This window comes from Marmota marmota, unplaced genomic scaffold (genome assembly GCF_001458135.2).
Source record: "Marmota marmota marmota unplaced genomic scaffold, marMar, whole genome shotgun sequence".
NCBI lineage: Eukaryota > Metazoa > Chordata > Mammalia > Rodentia > Sciuridae > Marmota > Marmota marmota.
In genome coordinates, this window is record NW_026000005.1 from 11,255,745 (window position 1) to 11,282,657 (window position 26,913).

Consider the following 26,913-nt stretch of genomic DNA (forward strand, 5'->3'; position numbering starts at 1 on the left):
ACATTTGTTATGTTTTTTACTGATTGCTGGGCTGATACCAATGTGAATGTAGGGTTTGGCATTTAAAGACTAGCAGATTAAAAACAAAAATAATTAGGGAGATAAACTATAAAAATAAATTGTGGCGACTGATGGAACTCTTCAGATTAAGCCCATGGCAAGAGTCCATGATCTAATAAGATCAACTGGACTCGAGCTGCTGGTCAAGCCAGTACCACACAGATTGCCACCATTGCTGCCTGGGTGGATGGTACAAGACCCATCACACACTGGGCATAAAGTGAAGGTCTGTATGTTCCTGATGCAGAGGATACTGCTGCCCTGCTTCAGTTGCTTGAACTACTTGGTTGCATTCACAACACTCAACTTCTTTGGCATTCAAGGAAAAACTGCTATCTCTTTAACCCCTGTTGTAGGAACAGACAAGGTCAGACACCAAAGGAGTACTAGGAAGCAGATTTATTTGGCTGCAACTAGGTACAGAGGGAAAAGCTTTCACTATATCAATCAATTCCCCCGAAACCCCAAGTTCAGGATGTTTCAAAACTTTATACCCAGTGTGTAAGGGGAGGAGCTCAGAAGTTCATAATCTGCAGAAGTTCACACAAAAACAGCTTTTTCTTTCACTGTTTTGGGCAAGTTAACCTTTCAAGGACAGCGCTTGAGAAGGGAGAGCTTCTTTTCCCCTCTGCCAGCAGTTTCCTTGGAACCCAATTAGTAACATTATCTCCTATCTTTAAAATGTAAATATCCCTGGGAAGCTCGCTGGCTCAAGTCCAGAGATCTTGTTAAAAGAATCTGTCTTCCTTATCACACTCTGCATTTGCAAACACACTTCCAGCTTGAAAACTTTTACAAACTATTATACATATATTGTTTTAGATTAGAGAATCTACAACACTAGATAGCCCATAAATGTTATGAAAAACTAGTAAAGGAGTGTTCAGCACCTGGAGTGCTGATTTCCTTCATCCCATGGCCAAGTAGGATAGAGCAACAGGAATTAGGAAGCTTAATTACATTGAACTCTTGCACAGAGCCTTTTGCTGATAGTCCTAAGATCAATTATGGTGAAGATTTCTGAAGAAGCTTAATTAAGATTTTGCGGGTGGTGGTGCCACTACAGAACCAAGGCCAAAAGACCTGTTTGTGCACTGAAGGAGAACCCATTATGTGAGACATTGACCCCACCCACTATGGCAGATCATCTAAAATTGACTTTTGATTCCTTCTCAGGGATATCCAGGGGCTAACTGCTGTTGACACTTTTTTAGGTTTTAGTGTTTCCGTTACAGTTTGATTAGCCCTTGACACTAATCCATGCCATGTTTTTGGCTATCTGGACCTTTAACAGTCTGGAAATAGTATGCCTTTTACCACAAAAGCCACTCAACAATGGGTTCATAGTCAAGGTATTTGATGAACCCTCTGTGCTCCCTGTCATCCATGGGAATCTGGTGTTGTGGGACACTGGAATAGCCTCCTCAATGGGATTTCCAATTCTACCTCCCTCAATCTCCTCCTGATCCCACACACCTTAGTTAGATAATTCTATCACTGAATGCAACTCCTTCTCAGTTGCCTCCTGGGTAATAATTAGGATGAAGGGGGTAGGGAGACCAATTTTGAAAATTCAGGACTTTGCCCAAACCATTTGATAAAAGCATGATGCTTTTATTTTTCTTTCAATGGTAACCTCAGGCCAGTCTGATTGGTTTACCTACTATTGCTATAAGTTATAAATTGTCCTTTGTCTGTATTTCTTCCTATTTTCTTATTTCTTCTACAAGAATCCATAAACTATTGCTCTTTATGTTTCTTGACACTATCCTACAATGAAAAATGGTCTGGATTGTAAAACAATTTAAATATAGATCCCTACAGAAGGATACTTGTTTTTATTTTACCTTTCAACTAGTATTGCCCAAACCAACAGTGATAATTCTGTTACATGCTTTTATGGACTCAGCAAGCTTATACTAAAAACATTTTGACAAAAAATGGAAATGAGTAGGATTTGGGCACTATTTGTTCCAAATAGTGGAAGAAATGTTGTATTTTCTTTGCTTGTTACCATCATACTTACAAGGTCCAGGGTGTGATTACCTATGGGAGAGTGTGCCTTTTAATGATGTTCCTTGGTGGTGACACAATGTGTACAACAAAGAAACTAATTACAGTAAAGATTGTATACTGCTCAAATCAGGGTTGCCTAATTGAATCCAATATTACTGCTGATAGCTATGAATATATTTAAAGAATTTGTTGTGAAATTTCCTCCCAGGTTTACTGTTATGACTCAGCCTCCATGCTGTGAGATTACAGGTCAGGAGGTTCCTGGTACTAAAGGGATAATGTTAGCTTGCAGTGTGAGTGTGTATGTGTGTATCTGTGTGTGACCCTTCAGAACTTTTTCATGCGCTCAAACCCAGGCAGGTGAAAGCCGTTTTCTCATTTACTAACAAAGGTTTCTGTGGTTACCATAAACCACAACCTTCAAAGGTCCTTGTTTACATTAGTTGATATGCAACAGTTCTGACACACAGTTCTTCACTTATCTTCACATGTGTGGTAGCTACTGCTCATGGAAACCCCGTGAGGCTTAGGACCTGGAGAATGAAGAGAGCTCAATGATATACCTGGAAAGTGTCGTGGCTAAATGCTCAGCAACTGCATTATGACCTATGACTGCAGTAAGGGAATCTTCGGATGAGTATTGTTGAGTGCAAGGATTTTACTGGACACAAAAAATACATAGATGCTAAAATGTTTGCCTACGGAAAACTAGCAGTTTAATTGGGGGCAACCATAAATGGTTCTACTCACCAAAAACTATTTGACATGTGGATGTATGCACAAAATGTTAAGTGGGAATGCAGAGAAGAAAATGATTGTTTTTACTTGGAATTAAACAAGAAAATTGAGAGTGAAACATGGTTTTGTAATTCCAGTGACTCAGGGGACTAAGTCAGGAGGATTGCAAGGCTGAGGTCAGCCTCAACAACTTAGTGAGACCTATCTCAAATATAAGAAAGGATTGGGAATGTAGCCCAGTGGTAGGGAACACCTGAGTTCAATCACCAGTACTGGAAAAAAAAGAAAAGAAAAAAGTGGCTTGGGAGTCCACTACTATGTACAAGAATACTGCATATAGCCCTATATTCTATGCTGTATGAGGCTTAGACCTCCCCAGAGGTGTACGGGAAAGGTGAGATTTGGAGTTACAAAGCCTTGACCTTGAGTTTCATCTCTTCCATTATCAGACACGTGTTAGTAATGTGATAGAGAAAAGAACTTAACCTCTGTTGAGACCCAGTTTCTTTACTGTTAAAATAGGAGTGGTGGTGCTACCTCACTGAGCTATGAGGACCAAAAAGAGAAAACCAGTGCACATAGTGCTACACAAATGCCAGTCTCCCTTCCCTCCTCTCACCCCCATCCCTACGTTGAGAAATGTGGGAAGGTCAAGTTGTCTGTTTACTGGGAATGGTCATTTGGTCATAGTTTCAGGGATTCAGGGCAGATTTCAGAGTATTTTGAAATTTGAAAGCCAGATAATCGTCCAAGTATGAGCAAAGGAGAAACTAACAACAAGAATTTTTTTAATCTTTTTTTTTTTTTTTTTGCACCAGGGATTGAACCCAGGGGTGCTTAACCACTGAGCCACATCCCCAGCTCTTTTTTTTTTTTTAATGTTTATTTTGAGACAGGGTTTTGCTAAGTTGCTGAGGGTCTAACTAAATTGTTGAGGCTGGTCTTGAATTTGTGATTCCTCTTGCTTCAGCCTCTGAGGTGCTGGGATGACAGATATATACCAACAATGGGCTTAATAATTTTTTTAATTCTCCCAAAAGCCCTATGAGGGAAGTAAAGTTCCCCATATTCGAATCCTATTTTCTTACCTACTATAATAGTTAGTATGACTTAATTCATTTTATCATGCAAGTTTGGTGCCTTTCAAAACTCTGAGACACCTTTTTTTTTTCCTTTTAGTAAGGTTTCCAAATTTAGATACACTGCCATCAGATCAGCCTACTTGGCTGCAGACACCCAATACAGATGGAGCCACAAAGCCTGGTGTACAAATGTGTTTGATTGACTTAAAGCTTGGTATATTTTGCATATTTGTATAGAAAGGGCATACTGCTTCATTAAGAGTAATTATATGTAAAGTTTCTTAAAAATAGAGGAGTAAAGAAAACAATTTGTTATCTTTCTGTTTCTTTTTAATCAGCATATCACAAACTTAATGTTATATAGAGTTCAAGACTAGAGTGTTCCTTTATTATGCATTCTGAATCTTAGCTGGGGTCAAAACTCTTCCAAGACTTGGATATGCCTCAGAGCTTCTGACTAGGGTTAGTATGAAGATGGTTTTTCTCTTGGTTGGCTGTGTCTTCTTCCCATCTTGGGCAAAAGGGCACTGAAAAGAAGAATTTTTTATTTATCTTTTTAAAACCACAGATCAGCCACCTGCCATGCCTTAGCTTCTCTGTTTAAATGTTTCCATTGGCTTCCCCACATTACCCTACACTGGATATAGGATAAGTGGTTCTAAACAATGCGCCATGTTTAGAATGCACCATAGATGTGCCATGACTCTAAAAAAGGGGAAGTTAATTTTTCCCATGTGATACAGATAGAAGGTGAGCATTGGCGGTCATCTAGCAGATTGTGTTCTATGAGGTCATTCAGGGAAACTGGTCCCTATATCTGGCTGTTCCACCATGATGGACGGTGACATTCCGGTCAAAGCTGGGTTAGCACTCTGTCTGATTTCCAGCCTAAGGGATGCGTGAAGTCTTTTCTTTTGTCTGTGTCCTTAAGGAGATAACCTAGAAGCAGTACACATTACTCCTGTTTATTTCCCATTGGTTTGAACTTATACATGAGATCACTGCTCGTTGCAAGGACAGCTGGGAAATGTAGTTTATAATCAAATGGCCCTGTATCTAGCTATAATTTAGGGAACTCTAAATAATAAAGGAGAATTGATACTGAGATATAGTTAATAATCTCAATCCTACTCCATTAGACAGAAGTTGAAAGAGAAAGGTAGCTACTTAAGGGAAGAACAAAACCTCCGCCATTGTGTTTTTGTTCATTTGTTTTCGTTTTGTGGTGCTGGGGATTGAATCCAGGGCTGCATGCATGCTAGGCAAGTGTTCTACCACTCAGCTTTCCTCCACTTTTTTTCGGTCCCCAATCATGAGGCTTTTCCCCAATTTGAGTTTTTAGTATTCCTCTCCTCTATCATCCTCTGCATCCTCAACAGCATTTAACTGGTATCCCTGTCTACACCCTTGTCTCCCACAAAGGGATCTTTATCAAATGTAAACTAGGCAATGTCACTTCTCTTACTAATAACTTACTGACGACTTCCCAGGGCAATGAGAATCAAATCTAAACTCTCTTTCATGGCCTGCAGGATGCCCTGTTAGCTTCTGCTTACTTTTCTTTCTTCTCTGCCCTCTGCTACAGTCTTTTATTTGTCCAATTTATTGCTTGAATATACACCTTGGTCTTTCTGTCTTGCTGTTCCTTCTGCTTAACAGCCTAACTTCACAAATTGCCTCCTAGTATTCAGGCCTCCATCCACATGTGATCTCTGCAGTGAGGCCTTCCATGACTACCCCAGCTAAGGCAGCTATACCCTCCCAGTCACCATCTGGGACATGACCCCAAAGTATTGAAAAACTGATATGACTCCATTTTTGAAAAAAGCTTCTACCTCAAAGCCTGTCCAAGGAAGGGGGTGTGACCCTTGTCCTTGGAAAAACCCACAGAGCACTCCTAAGCACATACCCACCCTGCTGAGTTGTTTGTCTGCAAATAACAGGAGAGATCTTAGACTCTAGGTGTCCCTGACTCAGTTAGGCTAGGTGAGGACCCATAGCAACCCCCTAGCAACTACCAATCAGCATGAGACAGGGAAAATACCTGGGATGCCAGATAACCCCCCAGTAATTTATGGTGATTGATAACATGTTGGGAAACCATGTAGTTTAGTACATACACCGCTCGTGACTTAAACCAATCAGTTCAAAGGAATCCCCCTCTTGTACTAACCAATCACCCCTACCCAACTTGTTCCAGCCAGTGAATGTGCTAATCAATGTTAAGAGTTGAAGTCTGATTTTCCCGCGGTCTGAAATGATTTGCTGTGTGATGTTGTGATGCATAGAGCATCTCCAAATACCTATAAAATCTCACTGAACAAAGGACCAGGACTCATTCCCTGGGACCGCTCCTGTGTTGGAATGGTTGTGAGTCCAGGCTCGAGTTTGCAATAAAGACTCTTGTGTGATTGCATCAGATTCTGCTCCTGGAGGTCTACTGGGGTCCCACAAATCTGGCATTACTGTATCACCTTCATAACAAACATCATGATGACTATTACTTATTACTTATTTTACATATTTATAGTATGTAAGCTCCTGGAGTCAGAGAGATTGTCTTCTTCTCCCCTGTATCCAGAGCTCCTGGAAAATAGCTATAAGGGTATAATAGGCACTTTTTTTTTTAACTTATCAATGGACGTTTATTTCATTTTATTTATATGCAGTGCTGAGAATCAAACCCAGTGCCTCATACATGCTAGGCAAGTGCTCTACCACTGAGCTATGACCCCAGCCCTAATAATATGCACTCTTTGGTCCTAGTGAAACATCAATACTATTTATCTAACAGCTGTTAGCACAGGGCCTTGCACATGGTAGGCATTCAATAAATATTTATTAAATAAATAGAACTGTGCAAATTCCAGTGAATCAGAGGGACAAAGAGTGCCATTTGATAAATTGTTATAAACATTTTGTGCTTAATACTTTTTCTGAATATTAAAGAAATAAATAAGCTTTGTAAAAAATACAGCAGATAGGGCTGGGGCTGGAAGTCAGAGGCAGAGTGCTTGCCTCTCACACATGTGAGGCATTGGGTTTGATCCTCAGCACAATATAAAAATAAATAAGTGGAATGAAGATACTATATCCATGTATAACTAAAAAAAATTAAATACAGCAGATAACTATAAAGAAAAGCCCTACCACTGCAAGAAAATAATTGTTATCATTTTGGTAAGTATTCAAATAGTCTTTTTGCCTATATGCACACACACGTTTTTAAAAATTGGCATCATATTATATATGCACTTTAAATAGAAAACTTGCCAAGCACACTTGCCAAGAAATAATGCTTATTTTAAAGTATGAAGATGAGCATTAAAATAAATTAGGTTGGGTGCTTAACTTACATATTTTAGGTGGTGATTATAGGAAGTACAGAATAAGGTTTGCATAGACATTCCTATCAGCAGCTGTAACTATGCCCTGTGCCAGGGACCCTCTGTAGAACAGGAGAAAAAAATTCGCTAGCAGTTTGTCAAGTCTTAAATAGTGCTTATTTTTATTTAGGTCAAAATCTCCTTCATTTCCAGAGATACACTGAGTACTTCTCTGTTAATCTTTTCTAGTAAAAGATGATGAATATTACTGGAAGGAAACTATCAAGAAATATATTTTGTCCTTTGCCATAACTTGTATCCAATTCAAATTCCCATAATTGAATTGTATTTAAAGCTTGGCTACCAAAATGTCAGGGGTGTGCCTGTCTCTCAGGAAGGGGAGGGAAAACAACTAGATTTGGAAATCTGCGATGCAAATGTATATGAATATACAAATGACATTTATAGATCCCAATACACCATGAATATACATAGTTGGCATGAAGTCACTAAGCATAAAAATGTTGTGGGTGTTTACAAGTTTTTAAAAAAGGCATTATTTGCATTAAAAGAAAGTTTTCTAATTTCCAAAATAGTTTATCCAGGGAGTTGGGAATTTGAGCTAAGAGAGAAAGGTGAGAAAAAGAAGTACTGGGGAAAAAATGGGAAAGTCTATGAATAAAATAGTCTTTGTGCTTTGGGCCCTTTATACATAAAGAAGAAAAATCTGTATTCCCAGTTTTAACTTTGATTCTTTCCCTGGATGAGTCTGGCCAAGTTGTTTGCCTTCACTGAGTCTTTATTTCATTTCTTCATCACAAAAATAAAGCAAGAGAGAAAAATAAAACCCCAGAAAGAGTTTACTCAGTAGTGCACCTAAATAGTATAAAATGTTCTATCTGGCCCTAGCTCCCTATGTTTTTTTTAGTTGTAAATGAACACAATACCTTTTTTATTGATTTTTTTTAAAAATAAATGACAGCAGAATGCATTACAATTCTTATTACACATATACAGCACAACTTTTCATATCTCTGCTTGTATATAAAGTATGTTGACATCAATTCGTGTCTTCATACACGTACTTTGGATAATGATGTCCATCACATTCCACCATCCTTGCTAATCTCCTACCCCCTCCCTTTCCCTCCCACCTCTCTGCCCCATCTAAAATTCATCTATTCCTCCCATGCTCCCCCTCCCTACCCCTCTATGAGTCAGCCTCCTTATATCAGAGAAAACGTTCGGTATTTGTTTTTGGGGATTGGCTAACTTCACTTAGCATTATCTTCTCCAATGCCATCCATTTACCATGATTTTATTCTCTTTTATTGCGGAATAAAATTCCATTGTGTATATATGCCACTTTTTTAATCCATTCCTCCACTGAAGGGCATCTAGGTTGGTTCCACAATTTAGCTATTGTGAATTGTGCTGCTATAAACATTGATGTGGCCGTGTCCCTGTAGTATGCTGTTTTTAAGTCTTTGGGGTATAGACCAAGGAGTAGGATAGCTGGGTCAAATGGTGGCTCCATTCCCAGATTTCCAAGGAATCTCCATACTGCTTTCCATATTGGCTGCACCAATTTGCAGTCCCATCAGCAATGTATGAGTGTATCTTTTCCCCCACATCTTCGCCAACACTTATTGTTGTTTTTCTTAATAATAGAATTCTGATTAGAGTGAGATGATAGAGTAGTTTTGATTTGCATTTCTCTAATTACTAGAGATGATGAACATTTTTTCATATATTTGTTGATTGATTGTATATCATCTTCTGAGAAGTGTCTGTTCAGGTCCTTGGCCCATTTGTTGATTGGGTTATTGGTTTTTTGGTGCTTAGCTTTTTGAGTTCTTTATATACCCTAGAGGTTAGTGCTCTGTCTGATGTGTGAGAGGTAAAAATTTGCTCCCAGGATGTAGGCTCTCTGTTCACCTCACAGATTGTTTCTTTTGCTGAGAAGAAACTTTTTAGTTTGAGTCCATCCCATTTATTGATTCTTGATTTTAATTCTTGCACTATAGGAGTCTTATTAAGGAAGCTGGGGCCTAACCCACATTATAAAGATTAGAGCCTACTAATATAAGATAATTGTAATTGTGTGGGTTAGTCTCTGTGTCCTCTGTTCTGTACCATTGGTCTACCTGTTTTGGTGCCAATACCATGTTATTTCTGTTACTATTGCTCTGTAGTATAGTTTAAGGTCTGGTATAGTGATGCCACCTGCTTTATTCTTCCTGCTAAGGATTGCTTTAGCTATTCTGGGTCTCTTATTTTTCCAGATGAATTTCATGATTGCTTTTTCTATTTCTATGGGGAATACCATTGGAATTTTGATCAGAATTGCATTAAATCAGTATAGTGCTTTTGGTAGTATGGTCATTTTGATAATATTAATTCTGCCTATCCAAGACCTCTTTTGTTGATTCCCAAGTATCGTTTTTCTTTTTTTGAGGTTATTGTAAATGGGGTAGTTTTCCTCATTTCCTTCTCAGAGGATTTGATCTACAGAAATGCCTTTGATTTACGGGTATTGATTTTATATCCTGCTACTTTACTGAATACCTTTATTTTTATTTATTTATTTATTTTTATGTGGTGATGAGGATCCAAACCCAGTGCCTCACACATACCAGGCAACTGCTCTACCACTGAGCCACACCCCCAGCCTGCTTTCTATGATTTGACTGTTATAAAAGATATTGTGTCATTTTGTACAGGTTAATTGTATGGATTGTTGCTAGGTTTTCTCTTGCATTCTGTTTGTTTGGCTGGCAGGTAGTTTTGCTAAATGGTGTTTTATCTGCTTAAAATGTCTTGCTTGGTACCAATATCTTTTTTTTTTTTTCTTTTTGGTAGCAGGGATTGAACTGAGAGGCTGTAAACTATTGAGCCACATTCCCAGCCTTCTTATTTTTCATTTTGAAACAGGGTCTTCCTAAGTTGCTTATGGTCCTGCTAAATTGCTGAGGCTGCCTTTGAACTTGTGATCCTCCTCACTCAGCCTACTGAGTTGCTGGGATTACAGGTGTGAGCCACCGTGCCTGGCTATAACTAACTTTTCTAGTATCTAACAGCTGTACTTTGAAAGCCTCTGGCATTTTAATTGAGGTAAACCCTCCTCAATTGGTTGACCACAGTAGACTTGTTCATAAAGGAGTGGTGGGCTCCCTGAAAAAGACTAAGGTCATGAGCACAATCAGTTCAGAGCTCTGGTAGGCAGGACAGGCAACTGGCTGGGGAATAGAAATGTGCTATATGGTTTTCAAGAATGGAAAGGTACTTGCCATAACTGACTCTTAGTTTGTGAAAATAAAATTATACTGAAGTCCCCTAGAGCTTGTGAATCATAAAGTCTCCATTATTATCCACAAAACAATTTTCTTGAAACTTGTTACCTGAAAATTACATGCTATCTTAAACGAGGGCTTGGAGAATGAGAAAGAAAAAACAAATAAAAACCCAAATAAAACAAAAAATGCAATTGAATGATGTGGAATAGAGAATGTCATGCAGCATTCATCTTTAAAATATACAGTAAGAACTTTCAGGACCAAGGAGAAAACTAACAGAGTGTCTACTATGATTGCCAGAAATCCCAGGCTAAGGCACAGGCCACACTTTGAAAAACTGTGGTATAAAATAGACAATCCTTCTGATTATTTACCATAATGTTTCTTTTAGAATTTTACTTGAGAAGATGGGGTAGGGCAAAGAATCAAAACAGTTCTGAGATTTCCTCACACATCCAATTTGAAAATTGAATTTCTTTGCTAGACCTGCTAATCTGCAATTCCCCCAGTTTATGTGGGTTTCAAAGGGCTGTTGTACCCTTAGACCAGTGTTTCTCAGTCTCTGAATTATTGATATTTGCAACCAGATAATTCTGTTGTGGGACTGGCTGGTGCATTATAGGATGTTTAGCGGTATCCCTGACCTCTTCCCACTAGATACCAGTAGCACCTTCCTTTTACCCTTGTCCTCACTTCCATGTGTCAACAAAAAATGTTTCTAGATGTTTCCAAATGTCTGGAGGGTGGGGTGCTAAAAACCCCCCATTGAAAATCACTGCTTTCCTCTGGATTGAGGACCTTTAGTGAGATTTAAGAGAAGAGAAGAGAAGAGAAGAGAGAGAGAGAGAGAGAGAATAGAAAATGATTCTTTCTCCATATATTTATTCTAGAAATTATTCTATTTATGGAATTTAGTCAAAGATGCTTACAAGTGTTTTTTAGGAAATTGATCTTATTCCAAAGCAAGCCAATTTTACACATATTATTTTAAACTGTAATTGATAACTGCTTCTCTGTGGTATATTGTCAATGATTCGAGCCTTTACCTTGAAGAATGTTAGTGATCCATTCATTGTTTTCATAACTTGTAGCACTGCTGGCCTTCCACTGAATATTGTATCAGGTGGTATTTTTTTTCTTCCCCCCAAGCTTTGCAAACTGCTTTGATGCACCATGGAAAACACATTTTAGGAGAAAAAGTTATATTTTACTCCAGTTCTCAAATTAAACTAGTTATTAGAGCAACTATTTTTTGTTTGCATTTTGAAGTTATCTAGATCCATTTTACAATGTTGTCACACAGGCATAAAGCATTTTACTACCTGCAAATTGTAGTTTGCATACAATACTGACTTTACCAAATAACCTTATGAGCAAACCTCATATCTAAAGAGTGACTAGAGGGGCTGGGATTGTAGCTCAGTCGTGAAGCCCTTGCCTAGCATGTGTGAGGCACTGGGTTCCATCCTAGGCATCAATAAATAAATGTATATATATATAAAAAGAGTGGCTAGAAATTAATATAGTTTAATCTGAAGCTTAGGGACATAGTCTTCTTCACAGTATACATCTTATCTTGACTTGTATTTTGCTCCGAAAAACAGAAAAATATTACAAGTGGTGGGTTTTGTTTTGTTAATAGAGTACAATTTATTTCAAATAACATTTTTTGGACACTGTAGGCCAGGAGTTGGGCCCATTTTAAGTAGATTTTTATTTTAGCATTAAATCAGATGTATAAAAATCATGCTATACTCATCTTTTCTCCATTATTTTAATATTAATGAAGATTACCATAAATGTTTTTGGTTTCTCATTTACATATAAATATATATATATACACTTACACAGAATATATTTATATAATAAATATGCATATATTATATATAATAAATATATATATATTATATACAAACACACAGAGAGAGAAATGAAAACCAGTCACTTTTATGGTAATACAATAACTTTGTATGGTAAGTGCAAAAGGCAGGCTGGATTTTTATAAAGCCAAACCTCTGACTTATATGATTCAAATATGGTGAGAATTCCATTTTCTCTCATTTTACTACTTGGCATCAAGTAGATGAGAGAAAAGCTGAAGCTCTGGGATAACCTTTTATTTTCTCCTTGGCAGGTCTGGAAGAATCAGAGGAAAACTCATGAAATGTCTGTGATTTCCAATGAGATCTGGACAAAATATATTCTTTCTGGCCCATAAAATTTTCATCATCTTTTCCCAAATTTCCTACTGATTTATTAGTAATATGTCAAGTATCAGTAGTAGTAACATTGTTAATTCATTTAAAACTTTAATTTTTTTTTTTTTTTTAGAATCTGTATGTTTTATGTAGGTGCTGGGCCTCTAATCTGGTACTTATTTACTTGGCTATATAGGAGCTACATGCTATTACCCACTGCAACAAGCCTGGTGCTCACGAATCTTCACGAACCAGGGACCATGCTGGAAATTTTCAGGATTAGAGGTCAGTCCCATCATTATGTACAACTATTACATACCAATAAAAAAATGTGGAAAGAAAAAGAAAAAAAGAGTAGGTGTCTGACCTATAGCAAGCATGACAGAGATGGCATGTGGGACTGTTGTCAGGGTCCCTTAGGCAAGTTGTCTACACACAATCACTGGCCTCCTGAAAGAACCCCATTCCCGCCATCCTAGGTTCCCTTGGAAGAACTGTCTTTGGCAAGAGTCAGATGCACTGGCTTCCTCCTGCTCTGGTACAGAGAGTTTGCAATAGCACAATGTTCCTCATGCTCTATGGAGCACCATTCTGTCTGAGTGATAAAAAACAACTGGAACCTGAGAAAATTACTTTTTGTGTTTATCTTCGTTCTATATGTCAGAGAAAACAATGCATGTGTCATTTTTAACACTGTTATTTAAAAACACTCTTTCTCTACTTCCTTTCTTTTTCTGTTGTTTCTAATTCTTGTTTCTTGTTTATTTACTCTTCAAGGAGAAGGAAGCAATAGGTTAAAAACTAACTAGAAAATATGGGAGAAGGAAAGAGAACTCACTAGAGTAGGTTCCAAGCCTGGAGTGCCAGAATAGAAATTGTTTGCTTAGGGCTGGTGTATAGCTCAGAGGCAGGGCATGTGCTTAGCATGCTGGATCTGATCTCTAGCACTGCAGTATATGTAATGTATGAAATATGATATGTCAAGAGTTTTGTAATGTTTTGAACAACCAATAAAAAAAATTAACCTATAGGGGACTCCATCCATTTATACTCTGGACTGTTCAACTCTTAGTTTCAGGTGGAAACTTTATTCAAGCTAGCTAAAACAAACACAAAAGTAAGACATTGGATAATTCAAAGATAAAGTACATTGTCAGTGCATTAATTGGGGTTCTCCAGAGAAACAGAATCCATGAGGGGTGATATTTTAAGGAATTCACTTGTGTTTACAAGGGCAACTTACAGAGTGGGCCAGCAGGCTGGAAATTCAGATTAACAGTTGATGTTACAGTCTTGAGTCCAAATTATGCAGGGCATTAGGCTCAATCAAGGTTCTATATTGTACTCTGTAGTACTCTGGGAAACTTCAGTCTTTGAACTTAAGGCCTTCAACTGATTAAATGAGGGCCTCCCACATTATGGAGAGTAATCTGCTTTACCCAAAGTCTACAGACAAATGTAATCATATGTAAAAATAAACATCAGACACAATAAAAAAAAGAAACAAAAAGACCCCCAAAACCCACAACAACAGGTAGACTGGTGTTTCTGAAACATGGAATGAGTCATGACAGGGAGAGTGGAATCCAGGGAGTACCATAAAGTCATCAGGAAGTTACCCCTCCTCATCTTTACTACTTCTTTGATATAGGTTTTGATTGACTTGTCTTCAGATGTTTCCATTCCTGAACCAATCACTGTGGGCAAGGGAATGCAGTTTTCTGGCTGGGCAGAAAATAAAGAAATAGGCTATGGTATTACAGAAGAAGGGCAGTTCTCAAGGGAACTGAAATATTTTGTGCAAAAGCAGTCCTTGGGTACTTAAAGATAGGAAGGATAAGAGATAAAGGAAAGAATATCTGGAGAGTCCTATATACTCCTGCTGCAGGACATCAGTAATCACCAGAGACCACTTGTAATCAATGGGATTAAATTCATTACACTTAAACTACCTTTGAATCTCATGAAATTTTCCTTTGAGGAAAATTTAGTTTTTTTCATTGATTTAAAGTAAGTAATCTCTGTTCTTCTGAGCACAGAATTGGTTTTAATTAGAAATGCATGACATTTAAAATTATTTAAATACAAATATTTTTACACCAAGGGGTATGGAATGTGGGGTGTGGGATGTAGGGATGGAAGCAATGAAATTTTTCCTGTGCAAAAACCCTGCTGGAAAAATATTTTCCCTTAGTCATCGTTCTGAAAATCATCCCTCTCAAGGATGCTTGTTATTTAAAATTAAAAGGAATAGGCATTTGGAGATTTTTGAATAATTTAGCTGGACTTGTTTCAGTGATTACATAATGGCTGCAAATAGGTCAAGGCTCCAGTCATTCTGGGGAATTTGTAAATATACTTGTTTATGTGGCCATCACCTCCCTCACTCTCATCTTCTATATACACCCCTTAGCCACCTCCAAGTCTCCCACACTGGAAGCACACTTAGGGCCGGGCTACTTTTATTCATCTCACTCCCTGGCATCTTGGTGGTGTGTGGCATCTTGCATACAGTGCCTTTCTGTGTGTTGAATTGCACTAATGTCTGGGAAGCTCTGGCATTTTGGAAGGTTCTGAAACTCTCAGAGAACAAAGTTCCTGGGTTGGTTCTAGGATGGTTCTGAAATTCTCAGAGAACAACACTCATTTAGAACAAAGTCAACATAACAACAGTTTCAAAAATTTCTAGATGTATAGCTGCCAACAATGGCATCTTACAACAAACATCTTACATGTAGTTAATGTGTCAAATATTGGAAACCCACTCAAGGCCAAAACTGAAGTGCTTTCTGTATATTCATTCTTCACTTTTGTTTTAAACTTCTCTCTCTCTCTCTCTTTTTCTTTGTAGTTGTAGATGGACAGAATGCCTTTATTTAATCTACTTTTATGTGGTACTAAGGATTGAACCCAGCACCTCACACATGCTAGGCAAGCACTCTACCACTGAGCAACAGCTCTAGTGCTTAATTTCTAATTTTAAACAACTCTCCCAACTGTTTATCCAATTTCAATATTCAAATTTCCCCTACTGTTTTGATTCCTTCATCTTTTCAAAATAGGAAAGGACATCATTTTAATTTAATCAACTGGTTATTAGTTAGGAATTAATGAATTTCATTGACCTTTTGCTCTATTCTAAAGTGAAAGGATATGTTACACCTGCAAGGAAATCCAGGTATGAATAAGCTGAGAGGGATGGTCCTTCTGCCCATTGTCCTCCCTTCTCCTCTGGAAGGGGTTGGAAAAGAGCATGTATAGGGTTAGTGTGAAGACCAGCTCGAATACCATAGTGATTTTACTCCATACCACTTTGCCTCCCAGATGTATGGCATCTTGGATCACATCATCATACCTACTATATGATTTCTGCTCTAGTTGAATGTCCCTGTTACTTTACATTCTATGTGATAGGGGAGGGGAGGGGATGTGGGGATAGGAAAGATAGTATAACGAAATAGACATTATTATTTATGTATATATGCATGACCACTATGATTCGACTGTATGTATACTCAGAAAAATGAGAAATTATATCCCATCTATGTATGATATATCAAAGTGCATAAATGTATTCTATTTTCATGTATAACTAATTAAACTAATTAAATAACAACAAATAAAAAATAAATTAAATAAAAACAACAACTGAATGTTAACTAACTTCTATGTTAGTTTTGTTAATTCAATCAAGTTGCCTAGTTGTTTAAACTAGAAACCTGGGATTCTTGGTTATATATAATAATATTTAGATAATTATAATTAATAGTCTTAAAATAATCTTTACAACTTGAGCAATTGAGAAAAGGGAGTAAAAAAAGTGAGAAAAATCAAGATTCCCAGGTTTCCACAATGTCAGGTTAGGGAGACAGCAGAATAACATATTGTTGATTTTTTTGAATGAATGCCTGACTGCCAGATAACATTAAAGCACTTCTGGGAGGCGAAGTGATGCAGTGGACATAGAATCTTTGGAGACTTGAATGAGAGAACAAAGAGAACTCTTACAAAAGGAAAACTGAAAATACAGGGAAAGATATCTCTCTCTTTTCCCCTCTCCTGCCTCTCTTCCCCCATTGCTATGGCTTCAGTGTGTCCCCAAAAGTTCATGTGTTGAAACTTAATCCCCAGTGCAATATTGTTGACAGGGAGGACCTTTCAGGAGTGATTTGGTCATGAGGGCTCTGCCCTTTTGAACAGATTAATGCTGTTTTCTCAAGAGTGGGCTCCTGATAAAAGGAAAAATTCCCTCTTCCTCCTCCTCCTCCTCCACCACCACCTGCTAATGCTCTTGCCCTTCCACCTTAAACCATGGGATGATGTAGGAAGAAGGCCTTACCAGATACATGACCCTCAACCCTGGACTTCCCAACTTTCAGAACTATTAGAAATAAATCCCCATTCTTTATAAATTATTCAGTCTTAGGGATTCTGTTATAGAAGTACAAAACAGACTAAGATATCTGCCACAATAATCCTGACTCAATGGCTAGTTTTTAACCTACTAGTTATACTTCTGCAACTGCTAAACTTTACATTTTCACTTTCCACATGATCTTCTATTCATTCATCAAGTTCAAATGCCAGTTCTACTGTAAAACCCTCCCTGGTTTCTCTGGAAAACTGAGTTTCTTTGTACTTCCATAATTCTTAACACATACGTTGATTATAAGAATACATACCATTGGAATGATGATATAGCTCAGTGGCAGAGTACATACAAGGCCTTGGGTTCAACACCCAGAACTGCAAGAAAAAAGAAATATACCATTTTACATGGCATATCTGTTGATAGTGCACCTCTTATCCCCCCCACTGGAGTGAGAGCTCTGTTGGCAAAGATCTTATGTCATCTGTGTGTGGCATTAATGTCTTGCACTGTTTCTGGAAACCACAGAACTTCAATAAATATTGTTGGATTGAATTTAGTTGAATTTATCTGAGGAATAAATTTCATAGTGCCCACCTTCCAGTCTTGTGTTTGTGATTTAAATAACTACTCAATTAATCTGAAGGCTGAGCAAAATAGGGAAAATGTCAAAGTTTGTCTTTTCTGTCTGTGGCTCTCCTTTTTTCCTATCAGTAACAAGAGCCTCTCACTTCCTTTTAGATTCCTACTGATGATCTCTAACATGTTTGCTCTGCCCCTTTCCCCATATTAGGAACCATCACTTATATCTCCAAAGAAATTCCCAGCTCTGCTGCACACTAGCTGGGATCCCAGACAGGTTCTTTACCTGACTGAATATTTTTTCTTCTAACATGGAGCTAATACTATCTGCTCCTAGGGTTGCTGTGGAGATTCAATAAGAAACTCCAAGTAAAGCACTAATACAATCCATGAAACATAATAATGGTTCCGTGAATGGTTTTTAAAAAACGCCTTGTTTATACAGGCATGCTAATTCTTCCCAAAGCATTTTCTTTAAAAATGCTATTTCATTATGAATGAATGATCTCTTATTAAAGAAATCTGTTAGATAAATATCTATTAACAATTTTCTTGGTGCCTGGCTCCTACCTTGTACTAGGAAAGCAGGTAAGCAGACTCGCTCGCTGCCCTGTGAGGTATGCAGATCCACAAAGTTCCCAGGATGGGGGCTGTCACATGAAATGTTTCCAGAGTTCGGAACAGAGGCACACATGAGGATGCCGAGGGAAAGTTTTCCAAGAAGGGGTCCACTAGGATGGCATCAGTCTGAGGAAGGCGGTCTCGTCAGAGGAAACATGAACTAAGGGGCAGAAGTCAGATAGGGTTTGACAGGAGAGAAGTGGTTCAGTTATAGTTTGTCTGTGTGTAGGAGGAAGGAGTCAGAAAGATGAGTTTAGAAAGATAAGCAGGTGGCCAAATCCTCAGGGGCAATAATAGCAAGTGAGCAGGGAAGCTATGGCCTGTATTCTTCTAGCCCAGGAAATCTTAACTGTGTTTATATATTGGTATCACCAGCAGCTTTTAAAAGTATCAAGGCTTAGAGTCAATCACATATGAATCACTATCGTGTAGTCAAGGCATACTCAAAAAAAAAAAAAAAAGCTTCCAAAGTAGTTCTAATATACAGCTAATAATGACAACTGCTATAATTAAACCCCTGAAGTCCCACTAACCCAGATTTGGCTGCAAAGGTATTTAGTGTAATCATGGACCTTTAGAATTACGAGGAAACTGAAAGCACATGTGGTCTTAGGTGCTATTTTTTTTTTTTTTTTTTTTGCTGTTGGTGATTAAACTCAGGGGCACTCTACTACTGAACTGCATCCCAATCCTTTTTATTTTATTTTGACCCAGGGTCTTGCTAAATTTGCAGGCTGGCCTTGAACATCTTTTTCCCCTAGCCTCCCAAGAAGCTGGGATTACAGGTATGTACCCCACTCTTGTATTTTTTAGTTAAATAATTATTATTGAAGCAAAATATACAAAAAACTTTTTGTTTTAACCATTTTTAAAAATACATTTTTTTAGTTGTAGGTGCACACAATACCTTTATTTTATTTTTATGTGAGGATCAAACCCAGTGCCTCACGCATGCCAGGCACTCTACCATTGAGCCACAGCTTCAGCGCTGTTTTTAAGTTTTAAGTGCACAGCTTTAAGTGCACATTTTTAAGTGCACAGCTCAGAGGCATTAATTATACACACTGTTGTGCAACATCCATTTCCAGAAATTTCATTATCCCAAACCAAAGCCCTGTACCCACTGAACACTAATTCCCTATTCCTTCCTCCCCCAACCCCTTGCAAATACCATTCCAATTCATGTCTCTATGAATTTGACTTATCTAGGTTCCTCATACAAGTAGAATCACACAGTATTTGCCTTTTGTGATTGGTTATTTCACTTAGCCTAATGCCCTCAATGTTCATCCATGTTGTAGGATGTGTCAGAATTTCCTTCCTTTCTAAGGCTGAATAATATTCCATTGTATGTACATACCACATGTTGTTTACCCCTCATCTATTGATGGTATTTGATCTGTTCCCATCTTTTGGCTACAGCGAATTATTTTGTTGTAAAATTGGTGCACAGATATCTGAGTCCCTGTTTTAAATTATTTGGAGAATATGCTCAGAAGTGAAATTGCTGTGTTATACACTAAAATTGTATTCTGTTTGTGGACCAGATGTGCTTTCAGTTTCCTTGTAATTCTAAAGGTCCATGATTACACTGAGTACCTTTGCAGGCAAATCTGGGTTAGTGGGACTTCATGGGTTTAATTATAGCAGTTGTCAATATTAGCTGTATATTAGACTTACTTTGGAAGCTTTTTTGGTTTCCACAGTAGCAGTACCATTTACATTCTTATCAGCAATGCATTAGAGTTCCAATTTCTCTACATCTTCACCAACATTTATTTTCTGGCCATCCCAATGGGAATGAAGTGGCATCTCTTGTGATTTTGAATTGCATTTCCCTAATAATTAGTGATGTTAGCATTTTCTATGGGTTTACTGGCATCTGTATATCTTATTTGGACAAATGTCTATTTAAACCCTTTGCCCATGTTTTGATTTTTTGACCACTGAGATGTAGAAGTTCTTTATATATTCTGGATTTTAATCCCTTATTAGATATATGGCTTGTAAATATTTTCTTCCATTCCACAGGTTGCCTTTTCACTCTGCTGATAATGTCCTTTGATGTGTGAAGGTTTACCTTTTGAAGCCCAGTCCATCTATTTTTCATTTGCTGCTGTGCTCATGGTCTGTTTTATAGACATGCACACTCAGTCCCACAGGATGGGGCCCCAGGAGGCAGACTCTGGAATGGAGGCTGGTATACAGGTCTTGGGGAGTACCCCTGGCTTCACCACCTGTTGAAGGGAAGGTAAGAAAGCATAGATAGAGGGAGGAGCTAGGCTCAAAGAAAGCCTCAGCTGACTCCACAGTGAACTCTGAAGATGAGGTGGATTTTCAGATATGTCCCTTGTTGGGGTGAAGGAGCTGGTCTTTATATTTGACTAGTCATTGGATGTAAGATTCTACAAGAAAGAGGGTGGTCAAGGGCCAGGCAGTTCAGTTCTCCTGAGCCCAGATAATTTTTTTTAATATTTATTTTTTAGTTGCAGGTGGACATAATACCTTTATTTTATTTATTTATTTTTATGTCATGCTGAGGATCGAACCCAGGGCCTCACCCGTGCTAGTCGGGTGCTCTACTGCTGAGCCACAACCCCAGCCCCAGACAATTCTTAAGAAGACTGACAGCTGAGTGCTGTAACTGGAGAGAATAACGTTTTCATTCCCAGAGCGGGTCTTGGTGATCTTTGCAACTATTACAGTTACAAAGAGGTCCCCTGCATAACAGGAAAATAAACCAAGTGTTTTCTCCTGCTATACTCTCAACACAGAACACTTCAGGTCATCAAAATGCATATGGTTTTTTTCCCACATTGACCAATTCTCTAACACCAACTGGGAGTCCTATAATTTAACTCTATTCTGACACTAACCAAAGTTAGTGTGGATTCTACAGGTCAAGGGCTCAGTTCCACAAGACTTTCCTCAATTTCAGATGCCAATAATAAGCTCAGATTCCAATCTTGCCTCTGACTGACCAGCTATAAATTAGAAGTTCCTGAAACCCCCTCCTCAGGTTTGATCATTTGCTAGAATGCCTCACAGAACACAGGGAAATTTGTTTACAAGTTTAGAAGTTTATTATTTGTTATGTTTAACAGTTTATTATCAAGTATGTTACAAAAGATACAGATGAAAAGCCGTTTGGAAGAGATGACTAGGGCAGTATGGAGGAGGAGCACGGACTTTCCATTCCCGTTTTGAGTTCTGCCACCCTCTTAGCACTTCCTAGCAACCTGGACCTCTCCAAACCCTCTTTGGGTTTTTGTGGAGGCTTCATTACATTGTCATGATTGAGTAAACCATTGTCCCTCAGTGATTAACTCAACCTTCAGCCCCAAACCTCTCCCCTCTTTGAGGGTCAGCGGGTGGGGATGAAAGTTTCAACCCTCTAATCACACTGTTGGTTCCCCAGGTAACCAGCCCCCATTTAGAGTGTATCCAGGAACTCCTAGTCATCAGTTATTTCATGAGCAAGCAAAAAGACACTTATTGCTTAGGAAATTCCAAGGGGGTTAGGAGCTGTGTGCTAGGAAACAGGGCAGGGCAAATGCACAGACTAGTTGTATATTTCTTATTGTTTCACATCTCCTCTTGCTTGTTTGCTCTTGTAGAGAGGGCATGCCATTGGTACTCCAATACAATTTACAGAGGAATCTAAATTATGGGAATCCCACTTCCCTTGTCACCTTCCATTTGCCATTTCTGATCTTTTTCTTTCCCATCTACAACATTGTAATGTTACTGTTGCCCTTCTGTTGATGTCTGCAATTTTATTTTATGCCCCAGGATTCCTGCCATGTTAAGCCTTTCCTTGCCTAATTCATAAGTAGCAGGAATGGGGGCAAAAATGCAGCTGGCTCAAATCTTCAAGAATGAATGGGATGAGGGAAGAGCAGAGATGTGTTGGGATAAAATACACAGAAATCCCCAGCTCTAGGGCATAGGCTCAGGTACTGAGGGTAAGAAATTGAATCACATAGATGACTAAAAAGTTATGGGGAAAAAAAGGATAATAATGCTATTGTTTGGATGTGGTCTGTCTCCCAGCAGTTCATGTGTTGGAGCCTTGGTCCTCTGTGCGGTGGTATAGAGGAGGGAGGACTTTAAGCTGTTGAGCTTAGTAGTGGAATATCACTGAGGCAACTCTCCTCTGAATAGATTAAAGCAGTTCTCATAGTACCCTTTGGTAAGTTTGAACAGTTGCTTAAAATTAACCAGACTGGCTGTGCTCCCTCTTTTGGCTTCCTGTCTTGCCTAATTACCTTTTACTCTTGCTAGTGCTCTTGCCATTATGATACCCTCTTCCAAGATGATGTAGCTAGAGGCCCTCACCAGAATTGGTGCTGTGCTCTTTGGATTTTCAGCCTCTGAAACTGTGAGTTAAATAAACTTCTTTTCTTTTTAAATACCCAGCCTATAGTATTTTGTTACGGTAACAGAAAACAGACTAATATAGATGGTTAAAAGGTACTTGGCATCAGGAACATAAACTGACCTTGGTTTTAAATGTTCAAGAAATGACAAAATGAAATGAAAAAAAAATAAGTGTAATATTCATGTTTAATTACCATGCAGTATAATAATTCAGTATGTAATAAAATGTGTTAAAACTTAAATGGTTAAAACCATTTAAATTCTCTCTTGAGTTGATTGGAACAATATACTCTTACATAATAAATAATGAGCTGAATAAATTGTGGCTCACATAACATGGAGCTCTTAACACAACCCCACAATATCAGTGGAAATGATCACTGCAGTGTATCCTCTTCAATAGAAGGAAACTATTTTTGGATACCTCTTGCTTCCCCTTAGAGCTCACAGATACAGAATCCATGTGCTGAGTTCTTGACCCTAAACCCTAAGACTAGTTTTTGATAAAAATTTCTTGTTAGTCAGGTGTGGTGGTCCATACTTATAATCTCAGCTATTTAGAAGGCTGAATGAAGAGGACCTCAAGTTTGAGGCCAACCTGAGAAATTTAGTTAGACCCTCTTGCCAAATAAAAAAATAAAAAGAGCTGGAGGTGTTGATTAGTGGTAGAGTGTTTGCCTAGCATGAGGAGGAGTTGGGTTTAATCCCCAGTACCTCAAAAGAAAAAGCAAAATCTTACTGATAATCTTAATGGTATACTATATTTTGTTATATGTATTCCTAAAATATTGAATTTTTAATTTTCCTAACATGTTGAAATTATTGCACTTATGGACACTTCTATTCCTACCTTAGGTAACCCACTACTCCTCAGTTTTAATTAAAGTCCATTACCTAAGGGTCTTCCCAAGGCCTTTATGTCAGTCATCTGAAGTCAGGCTCTATTTGGAGCCTGAGTAATCTTTTTCCCCCCCTGAGAAAAATTCCTGAGAAAGTATCTTCTGTTTGGAAATGGTTCAGGACAATCCAGATGGAAGAACAAAAGATGAATTTTATATTCTTCATTTCCCTCTCTAGTCCATGGTTTTAAGGACATTAGAATTTCCTTCAACCTCCATGCTACCATATCTCACTCACTTCCCTGCCTCAAATTAAATCAGATTTTCTATCAGAGAGATTGGGAAGATTCACTGAACTAAAAAAGCAGTTCACCTGCACAGACTTTCCATTTGACCCCTATTTTATTTCTGGGTGTCATTTTAATTTCTCATGTGGACCCTATTTATACACTCTACATCCTCACATGTTTCTCTGGGGAAATTTACTCAGAATAAACCCACAAACGCAAATTTCCTCAAAAATAACTTAATAAGAAACAAGTCTTGACATTTCCTTTGGGTTACAGCCTCATTTTTCTCAGGGCACCCATGTGAGAACTGAAATGACTTTTTGGTTGCAGTAAAGTCTTCTTTATTCTCCTCTCCTTGATCATTGCTATTAAGTATTTAGCCTACGTTTTTATGGTTCAAGCTTGGAAATGGCTTTTAGAGTTTCGTGATTATTTCCTTAATTGTTTCCATTTTTCATCTTTTACATGACATTAGCTACTGCCCATTCTTTAAACTGCCCAAAAATTAGGACGTGAATTGTATTACCAAATAGTAAAATGGAAAATTCCTCTCCTAGGATTCTTAGCGAGTCACAGGAGAAACCCTGAGGATATACTGTCTCACCACAGAGCCAGCTCAGAAGCCCAAGACCTGAGCAAGTTCTCTACTTTGTTTACAACTTATCAGTGTGATATCTCATCAAGGCTTAGTAAAAATCATCCTGCCTTTTGATTATTTTGCTTCATTGTTTAGCACAGGACAAGTTACACATCAAGTATCCTCTCCCTTTGCTTTCAGTTCTTCCTTTATGCCAAGTGTTCCAAGCAGATCCTCAGCTCTTATCCTCTGTTTCTAGTGGTTCCTGGACTCTCCAGGCCAGGATGGACAGTATATCTCTGTGAGGGAGATATTGATATCAATCAGTGATCAATGGTACTTGATGAAAATCACTCAAAGACCTGACAAAGTATAGCATTGTTTGTCAGTGTATCCCAATTCTTCCTGTTTTCCTATCCCTTCTCTCCTCCCTTCTACCAGTCATTAGTAGTTAGGAATAGATTATATCATTTGGGGGCAAAGGAGATAATTCCTAATTATCTAACTTTTCCTTACTGTGTTATTGGGTTACAGTTTCACCAGAAATGGAGGAAAATCCTTTGTTCTTCTAAAGTTCCTTTTTTCCCTGAAAATTCTTGCCTGAAATATTAGAGTTGGGGGAATGAAAGTAAACCAAGAATAATTTTTTTCTATCATAAGTAGTAAATCTAGTTTTCAAGTCAAAGAGGGGAACTATTAAGACTCACAGCAACCCATTTATTACTTGGCTTTAAAAATCACATGAGATGTTTTTTTTAAAAGATTTTTTAAAACATTATAGTTTGCTTTTCATATTGTGAGCCATACACAAATAATGCAAGACTGAGTCAAACCTGGGGTGTGTGCAGGGTCAGTTCCAGAAAACAGGGGACATGTAGTGTTTTTATTCTGCCATCTAAGGGAGAGATTCATGGGGCAGCCAAGGGCAGTAATTATTGATCCTTAGCCTTTACATAAAGCTAAAAGCAAAATGCTAGAAGTTGAGAGTGGGAGATGAATACAGTCCACTGGGGAAAATGGCAAGCTACCAGGCAACAACAAGTCAGAAAACAGTCACCAACGCCATTCAGTTAACTCTACCATGCTGTGTTTTCCTTGGCTGGGACTTTTTTTTTTTTTTTTTTTTTTACCTGGGTGGCCAGTCTTCATTGGCTTTTGGGTCTCAGCTTCTTAAAGGTACCACTTAGCATCTGGCAGTATATTGGTGCATTTAATCATCATCAAATCAGTAATTTTTTTTCAAGAATGCCGACCAAATCCTAATACGCCAATTCTTCTGGGAACTAAATTCTTGGTTGAATTTGATAAATGTCTTTTCCTTTTAGAAGTTTGTTGAGGTACTTTTTCTGGAGTTGACACCTTTCCTGACTTCCTGCAGCTTATTTTACATAACACCCATGGCATATGTATGATAGAAATTCATGCACAAATGTACTGCATCCTACAAGCATAAGGATAGAATGGTAAGAAGCTATTATATTTACCCACCACAATTGACTGTTTGCTTTCATATGGGTAGCAATTAGGGAAAATACTTGGGAGAGAGGAAAAGAGAGAAAAAAGAGTTTCTTCTGTAACATCCAGTCTTTTCTGGGCGTGAGGGGAAAGAACACACACACCTGTGTTTAGTGGGCAATGTTTCCAACCTTATTATAAATAATGGAAAGGACATGAAGTCCTAAAAGAACTTTCACAAATCATTCATTTTGACACTACAGCCCTGTCCACCAAAGCTATTTCAAGAGAAATACTCAGGGGAATTTCCTGAACTGATAAAGTTCATCTACAAAAACCTCAAACTAATATCATACACAATGGTGAAAGACTGGATTTTCCTCCTTATCAAGAAAAAAAAAAACCAGAGAGGTCACTTCTTGCCTCTTCTAGTTAATACTGTACTGGAGATCTGGATACTCAGGAAATAGAAAAAATAAAAGCATCCACACTAATGAGAAAAAAAAAACTATCTTTATTTGTAGCTTATATTGTCTTTTATGTAGAGAAAACACTAAATAATCTATTTAAAAAACTACTGGGAACAACTAAATTTAGAAAGTTTGTAGGACACAAGATCAATATACAAATATCAATATATTTTTATACTTTAGCAATGAACAATGTGAAAATGAAAGGTAAAAACTTTCATTTAAAATAGCATCAAAAAGGAGTTTGGGGATTTAGCTCACTGGCAGAGCACTTGCCTAGCATGTGGAAGGCCCTGAGTTCGGTCCTCAGCCCTGGGAGAAAAATAATAGCATCAAAAAGAATAAAATAGTAATAAATTTAACAAAATAAATGCTTCCATTCATACACTGAGACTACAAAACACCATTGAAAAAGATAAAGATCAAAATAAATGAAAACAGGGATACAAGTTTAGCTCAACATACGAAAATCAGTAAATATAATTCATCGCATCAATAGACTTAAAAGAATCATATGATTATATCAATTGATGCAGAGAAAGCATTTGACAAAATATAGCACCCTTTCATGTTCAAACTACTAGAAAAACTAGGTACAGTAGGAACATACCTCA

At 37.9% G+C, this 26,913-nt stretch overlaps 1 long non-coding RNA gene across 6 annotated transcripts in view; it reads right to left on the minus strand.

Moving 5' to 3' along the window:
- Positions 1-444: 444 nt before the first annotated feature.
- LOC107138549 overlaps positions 445-26,913 on the minus strand; it is a 48,184-nt gene continuing 21,715 nt past the window's right edge. Inside the window, exons 2-7 of one of the 6 annotated variants that reach the window (XR_007349403.1) lie at positions 20,369-20,525; positions 18,238-18,448; positions 17,399-17,462; positions 13,960-14,441; positions 11,565-11,676; positions 4,205-4,423 (exon numbers count right to left, since the gene is read on the minus strand). This is a non-coding gene — a long non-coding RNA (uncharacterized LOC107138549). Of the gene's footprint in view, positions 1,831-4,204; positions 4,424-11,564; positions 11,680-13,959; positions 14,442-17,398; positions 17,463-18,237; positions 18,449-20,368; positions 20,526-26,913 lie in introns of those variants that run through there. The other 5 variants (XR_007349405.1, XR_007349404.1, XR_007349402.1 and 2 more) reach the window with 5 other exon arrangements.